The 8355-nt window shown below is 30.6% G+C and overlaps 1 long non-coding RNA gene across 4 annotated transcripts; it reads right to left on the bottom strand.

Moving 5' to 3' along the window:
* Window positions 1-3822: 3822 nt before the first annotated feature.
* On the bottom strand, window positions 3823-6432 carry LOC122009844. 4 transcript variants are annotated; one of them, XR_006119671.1, is made up of 3 exons: window positions 4824-6432; window positions 4098-4175; window positions 3823-4017 (listed from the first exon to the last, which is right to left on the bottom strand). It is a non-coding gene; the product is annotated as an uncharacterized LOC122009844 (long non-coding RNA). The 4 variants fall into 4 exon arrangements; XR_006119667.1 differs by having other exon boundaries at window positions 4098-6432; XR_006119668.1 differs by having other exon boundaries at window positions 3823-4010; window positions 4098-6432.
* Window positions 6433-8355: the final 1923 nt, after the last annotated feature.

The raw sequence follows: 8355 nt of genomic DNA, 5'->3' as shown, positions 1-8355 counted from the left end.
CTCCCTTTTTGATGGAATGACAACCTGGTTAAGTTAGTGAAAACATATGCAAGAAAAAAAACAAGCATTTAAAGGATTTTTAAGTTAGTTTGTATTTTCAATTCTGGTTTAGCTAACTTAACCACCTAACCCTCCCCTTTTGTCATTCATCAAAAGAACAAATGTCAAGTAAGCAAAAATATAGACTTCAGACAAAGTAAGAAATTATAAGAAAAGATGTCAAGTTAACTTGGGGAAGTTTGAACTTTTGAAAACTTGTTTAAAGCATTAGCTTTTAGCTTTTAGAAAAATAGCTAAGTTTAAAACTTTGAAATTCTTTTCAAACAAACTCAAAATTCCAAAACTAAGTTTGAAAAATCTATTTTTGAAAACCGATTGAAATTTATTTTTCAACACTATGTTTGTAAAAAAAAATTGAATTTTCAAAATTAAGGAAAATGATTTTGAGAAGCTTAGTTTGTAAACTTAAGTTTTGAAAAATCTAATTTCTACAATTTTCAACACTAATTTTTTTAGTTTGCAAACATTAAAAAAATGATTTTGAACTTTACTTTTAGTTTTCAAAGGAGTTTGGTAAAACTAATTTTGATAAAGTAAAATAATTTTTAAAATGAAGGAGTTTTCAAAAATAATTTTGTAAAATTCTTTTTCCAAAATCAAATTTTCAAAGGTTAAAAGTACTAGTTTCAAAACCATGGCTTAAAATACTTGAAAAATTCAGTTTTCAAAGACCAAGTAAAAAGTATAAAAAGTTTGTGAAAAAAAAAATTCACACTATTAAATAAGTTGATTTTTAAACTTTGATTTTCAAAATTAAGTTTCAAATTCAATTTGAAAACCTGAATTAATTTTATTTCTCCCCCTGAACCTGACATTAAATCAAATGTCTAACCGGGTAGTTACTGACTAACTATCAGAAGATAGCAGCTTTCACTTGGTTAGTCAAGTTAAGTTCAACCTTAACTTGATTAATGTATGTTTTGTTTTTAACACCCAGACTTATATCGATGCACTGAAATAAGCATCTTAAGTCTTAAGCAAGTGGCCTATGCATCTCACCCCTTTCTATGTTCATCAAACACAAGCAAGGTAAGCCTAGGGTTTGGTGAGGTGCTCAAAAACTAGTCCTATGGGTACATGCTTTCTAAGGATTTTGAACTAGTCTAAGGCTAAAAAAATATATTTAAAAATCTAAAAATAGGAAAGTTTTGAAAATAAAACATGTTTAACCTATAAGTTGAGAACAATCATTTTGAAAAATATTTTTGAAATTCGAAACTCCTAGTCTATTAGGCACATTCCTAGTTTTCTACGCAAATTGCTAAATTCACTTTCAGGGAGTGGTTTGGTGAATATGTCAGCTAAGTTTGACTTGGACTCAATGTATTTGAGCTCAATGTCACCTTTAGTAACATGATCCCTGATAAAGTGGTGCCTGATTTCAATGTGTTTGGTTCTTGAATGATGCACTGGATTTTTTGTTAAATTGATTGAGCTAATATTGTCAATTAAGACTTTTACATTTGTAATTTTTAAGTTGAAATCTTTTAGGGTGTGCATCATCCATAATAATTGAGCTACACATTCTCCTATGGCTATGTATTCTGACTCAGTTGTAGATAGTGCAACCCAGTGTTGCTTTCTAATAAACCAGCTAACAAGCGATGGGCCTAGTAGTTGGCATCCACCACTTGTGCTTTTGTGGTCTAATTTGCACCCATCATAATCTGAGTCAGAATATCCTATTAATTCAAAGTTATTGGTCCTAGGATACCAAATTCCTACATTTGTTGTTCCCTTAAGTTATCTAAAAATTCTTTTGACTTGAGTCAAATGGGATTCTTTAGCACAGGTTTGGTATCTAGCACACATACTAACTGCAAATAAAATATCAGGTCGGCTTGCAGTTAGGTAAAGTAGACTACCTATTGCACTTCTATAATACCTTAGATCCACTGGTTTTCCATTTGGGTCATTATATAATACTGTGTTTACTGCCATAGGTGTTTTTATTTCTTTCGTATTTTCCATTCCAAATTTTTTAAGTAATTCTTTGGTGTATTTATGTTGATAAATGTAATTTCCTTCATTTGTTTGTTTGATTTGTAATCCTAGGAAATAGGTCAATTTTCCTACTAAGCTCATTTCAAATTCTTGTTCCATTAGGTTAATAAATTCTTCTAAAAAGTATGAGTTAGTTGAACCAAATATTATATCATCTACATATATTTGTGCTATGAATATGTCATTATTTAGTAATTTAACAAACAAGGTTGGGTCAATTTGACCTTGATTGAATCCTTTGGATGTTAAGTAAGATGTTAGCCTTTCATACCATGCCCTGGGTGCTTGTTTAAGGTCATATAATGCTTTCTTTAACTTAAAGACATAATCAGGGTGTTCTAGATTCTCAAACCCAAGAGGCTGACCTACATAAACCTCTTCTTTTATTAGTCCATTGAGAAAGGCTGACTTAACATCCATTTGATATAGCTTGAATCCCTTATGGGCTGCATAACTTAGTAACATTCTAATGGATTCTAATCTAGCTACTGGGGCAAAGGTCTCATCATAGTCAAGTCCTTCAACTTGACTGAACCCTTTGGCAACTAGCCTAGCCATATTCCTAGTAATTTCGTCAGTTTCACTTAATTTGTTTCTAAATACCCATTTTATTTCTATTACTTTCTTATCTTTAGATGGTGGTACTAGATCTCAAACTTCATTACGCTCAAATTGAGCTAGTTCTTCTTGCATGGCTATGATCCAATCTGGATCAAGTAAGGATTCAGCTACAGTTTTGGGTTCAATTTTTGAAATCAGGGAAATTTGACTTAGGTTCCTAAAGGATGATCTGGTCTAAACCCTTAGGTCTGGGTCACCAATTATTTAATCAGTTGGATGGTTAGGGTTGACTCTTATAGTTATAGGGGGTTGATTTACTTGAGTGTGTTCATCTTCTTCATTGTCTAGGGATTGATTGGTTTCTTCAAAATTATTAATTTCAATAGGTTGAGGTTGAGTTTGCCCTTGGGTTTCTTCAAATTTTACATTTGTGGTTTCCTCGATTTTTAACATAATTTTATTATATATTCTGTAACCCCTACTGTTTAGAGAATATTCTACAAAAATTTCATTTTCTACTTTAGAGGTAAATTTTCCTAAGTGTTCTCTAGTATTTAAGATGAAGGCTGGACATCCAAATACTTTAAAATATTTTATGTTGGGTTGTTTGTTATAAAATATTTCAAAGAAGGTTTTATTATGTCACTACAAGAAAATTAGTCTATCTTGACATACATAAATGTCCTTATTACATATGTATGGTGACATTAACGTTTTGGTGACATCTATCAAAAATGCCCTATAAAGTGATGTCGTCTTAGACCCTCCTCAATATTCTGACATTTTATAATATTGTTATACAATATCAATGCTAACATGAAAAATGTCCTAATTTAAAGATATAACGACACTCTAAAATGTCAAGTCTTTTTTATGGACATTTATATATGTCGTGTTATCATCATAATAGTGATAAAGCTAAATGTCATCAAAACTCATTTATTATGATATTTATATTTTTTATAAGGACAATAAAAAATATCAGTAAAGATAATTTATAAAATTATTTTAAATGTCACCTTAACTAATCTATTATGACATTACCAAATGTCGTTATAATAATTTATAAATATATTTAAAATGATCATTAATATTTATATAGAATATATAACATGAATTCAATATTTGCACATCATCACAATCCATCCACCATTTAGAATAAAAAAATTATAAAATATTATTTAAAGTGCAAATAGATAATCTAAATTCATCCAACAAATATTTGAGTCAAAGTTACAAATACAAACTAACGACAAGTTCTTTACATCCAAAACTAACAACACACTACACTCAAAATATTAAGTTTTAGAATAGAGTTTTATAAAATAAAACTAACTAGGCAGACCATCTTCAACAGTCGTATAGCTTCACAAAAATCCAAGTACCTATCACCTACAAATACAATGAATAAATCTGTACAACATAGTTGAAGAGTATAAAATAGCTTACCAATCTTTCTACTATAATATTACTTGAAGGACTTCCATTGGCATGAGTAAAGCAAGCTTGGAATAATTCAACTCATGATGGAGGGTGTCCCTTTTTTTTTCCTGCAAATATTCAAGTTCATCCAATCTAAATGGCATGTTTTCCACCTTCAGTTACTTCAATAAAACTAATCAACAGAATTTAGTAAAGCTAATCAACAGAAGCATGTTTTTCAAAAAGCACCAAACTTGTACAAAAATATTATATTATCTTAACTAATCAACAGAATCTAATAAAGCTAATCAACAGAAGCATGTTTTCCAAATAGCATCAAACTTGAACAGAAATATTATATTATCTTAACGTAACTGGTGAGAGAAGCAAAAGCATTAAACTTGAAGTTAGATGGGAGCAGCAGCAGCAAAAAAACAAGCAAAAATTATATATGAGTTTCAGCAGCAGCAGTAAATGCACGGGCAGACATTCCGTAGCTGAGATGCTTTGCTACCATTCAGAGACATTATATATGAGTTTCAAAGTCTGAAGTGCATGTAGACTCAAACTAGAAGTCAAACTAGACATTATATATTCCGTAACTGAATATTTTGCTTGAAGTTTCATTTGACATTTACTTCATTACTAGAAGTCTAGTCAAATGTGTACTTTATGACATCAAACTATCTTGCTACTAAGGTCGAGCACTCATAATATACAGACAAAAGCACAGATATAGTAAATTATTCTCTAAAGCATTTTAAGTTTGGGGATACTAAAACTCATGTTAAATCAAATGCTTCAGCAGATCCAGCATTGCCCACTTCCATGATTCTCTCAATAGTGTTCACAAAATGCTCTTTCTTCCTCTACTGTCTGTATTTAAGCAAAATCAACAAAGTATAAAGATGAGACAATGACTCTAAACTAACCTAGGAAATAATTTAATGATAAACACTAGCATTTCTAAAGTCACAAATACTATGTATTGAGTAAATGGTAAAACATATTAATACATATATAACCTTGCCTATTTCACCAAAATGTGCGCTAATAGCACTATTTAGATCCCCATCATGTTCCTGAATGCCATTTGAAATAGAAGTTAGTAGCAAAAAGTTCAATTACTGATTGAGGAAAGATCATTTCATCTAAGCAATTGGAATAAGGAAGACAAAAGTTCAAAACCTCAGTAAGCATCATGCCCTCGGGAACTCACAATCATACAAAAGATACAATACAATAAGTAAATCGGTATGCATAAATACACTTGCATTACAATACTATAGAACACAATTTATCATACATATCAACAAAGCTATGTCAAAGACTAGGTTTAAACTAGCATTCTATTGCGTAAACACATTTTAGAAGTAAATGTAATATAAGTTATCAGCACCTTCGATTTGAATCAAAACATGATAATGACAGATGTTTGACTTTTTAATCTTACATGCTCATTATTTCTTGTGTTTTCTATAGAATAAATACAAGTACAATCAGGTTCCTTAAATTGATTGAACCTTTATAACTGTATGAAATTGGCAAAATAAACAGGGTATAGCTATTACTAAGAACTAAGACTGAAATGCTCTTTAATGTAAATTTGAATGAGCACACAAACTAAGCTTGATGACTACTTTACCACATGGTACTACCCCAATAATAGATAGTATTACCAACAAGCATGAAAATCATTTCACAAAGAGGCTTGAAAATTGCACAACAGACAGATACAATAGGTGTAAAGACGTGAATTAGCTGAATAAAGTTTGAATAATTTCAAAAAACTTGAAGTTGATCAGAGGGATGTTCTGGAAAATTGTAATCAAGATTCTTCAATTGTTGGTAATTTGGATACATAGCAAAAAAAATCTACAAAAATGTAACACTAAACAAAATAAAAAAAAAATGTAACACTAAGCAAAACAAAACAAAAAAAAATCTGCAAAAACCTAGAAACAAGATAGGATTAGCACATACACAAACCTAAGAAGATGAAGGGTGGATTCGGCGCGTTCCTGGAAAATGCAGCAGAGGTTTGTGTGAGCGGCGGCTTGCGGCATGAGAAAGAAATGCGGCTTCCTGCAAAAAATAGAAATCTTGTGCGTCGTGACCGAGAGGTGTGGCGTAGGTAAAAGACGAAATCTAAGGACAAAGTGGTGGTGTGCGAAAAGCAAAACTTGGTCGTGTGTGATTGTCGATTTGCGGCATGCGAACGAAAGGAAAAGAGGAGATCGATTAAAGGAGACTTGCGGCGTGCGACGTTGGGAAAAGAGGAGATTTCGATCGAAGGAGAACGAGCTCGATTGCTGGCGAAAGGAAACCTAGCGGCGTGAGAAAAATATCATGCGGCGTGAGAAAAAGAATCGGCACAGGGAAAGGGAAAAGAAAGAGTCTAATATAATTGTGTTTATTAAGTTACGTAAATTATTAAACTAATTGTTTTTATATTGGCATTTATCAAAACTGTCATAATAAAGGGTATAATATGTTATTATTATTATTATTTTTTGGTTTTTGATAAATGTCACTATAAAGTATTTATAATGACATTTTTTTATAAGTGTCATTAAAAAAATGTTATAGTAGACCTTTTTTCTTGTAGTGTGTCTTTTATTTAATGTTCTATTTTGCACATAGCAGGCTGTACTAACAGCTTCTGCCCAAAAATATTTAGGTAAGTTATATTCATTTAACATAGTTCTAGAGGCTTCCAGTAAGGTTCTATTTTTTCTTTCTACGATTTCATTTTGTTGGGGTGTTTTTGGACAAGAAAATTCGTGATGATAGCCTTTATCAAGACAGAATTTGTTAAAGTTATGATTTTTAAATTCACCCCGTTGTCACTCCTAATTCTTTTAATTTTAAGATCTTTTTCGTTTTCAATTTGTTTGCAGAAGTTTGTAAAGATTTCAAAAGTTTCGTCTTTATGTTTTAAGAATTTTACCCAAGTAAACCTAGAATAATCATCTATTATTACTAAACAGTATAACTTTCCATTTATGGATTTGACTCCATGGGAGTCGAAAAGGTCTAAATGTAGAAGTTCTAAAATCGAGTTGGTTTGGGGCTGATTGGTTGGTTTGTGAGTGAATTTTGTTCGTTTACCTTGTTGACAAGCATTACATATGGTTGAATCTAGGTTAGGTAATTTTGGTAAGCCTTTCACTAGTCCATTTAGTTTGCTTATATTTCTAAAGTTGGTGTGAGACAATCTTCTATGCCATAACCAAGTTTCTTCTTTTTGTGTTAAATAACACTTAATTGAAGAAGTGGTTAAGTTGATAGCATAGATGTTGTTTTTTTTTTTAAACCTTTTAGGTTTATAGTAGGATTATCTAGATGTTTGATTAAACACTCTGTGGATAGAAATTTAACCTTATACCTAGTATCACACAATTGACTTATACTTAGGAGATTGTATTTAAAATTCTCGACAAGTAGAACATTTGTAATTATGAAATCAATTTTTACTTCTATATTACCTATACCAATTACCTTGAGTTTGCCGTCGTTTCCAAAGGCAACTGTTGCTAAGCTTTTGTAAGTGAGTTGAGTGAACTTGGTGTGATCTCCAGTCATGTGTTTGGAGCAACCACTGTCCAAAATCCACTTGGTTTCCTACAATGAGTAGGAATTAAGATTAGTCTTTTAAGATTATAAGTTTTTTTTAAATAATTTTTTAAAGTTAATTTAATTTTTAAAATAATTTAATTTTTAAAATAATTTTTAAAGTTAAATTAAATATTTTTTAAAGTTAATTTAAAATTTAACATAAATTAATCATAAATTTAATTATTTAATTCGAAGTTTGATTTAATTAATTTAATTCAAAATTTAATTTAATTAATTTAATTCAAAATTTAATTTAATTAATTTAATTAATTTAATTTGAAATTTAATTTAATTAATTTAATTAATTTAATTTAATTTTGATCCTTAGTCATCTCACCTGATCTAAGTTTTCAATCAGGGAATCCTATAATTTTGTGAGATAAATTAGATTTAATTATAGAGTTTAGTTTAACTTGTGTTAGATTCAGGTTTAGCTTTGGTCTCAACAAATAGGCATTCTTCGGATAAACTTCTAAGCTTGGTGAGTCACTTGGACGCCATTAGAAGTAACCAACCTTTCGAGGTTTTCCGAATAGTCCTATCCACGGAGCTTAGTACTAAACCTTGGTCTAACTAGTTAGGATCCATTTAAGGGTAGCTTCGGTCAGTTCCACTTGGCCAAATGCACCATATCGAAGCCATATCTTTCTAGACATGCGATGCCCAAGCTTCCCTAACGTACTATCATCC

This window comes from Zingiber officinale, chromosome 8A (genome assembly GCF_018446385.1).
Source record: "Zingiber officinale cultivar Zhangliang chromosome 8A, Zo_v1.1, whole genome shotgun sequence".
Taxonomy (NCBI): domain Eukaryota; kingdom Viridiplantae; phylum Streptophyta; class Magnoliopsida; order Zingiberales; family Zingiberaceae; genus Zingiber; species Zingiber officinale.
Note: the sequence above shows the minus strand (reverse complement) of the source record. Positions and strands in the feature narration are given on the sequence as shown.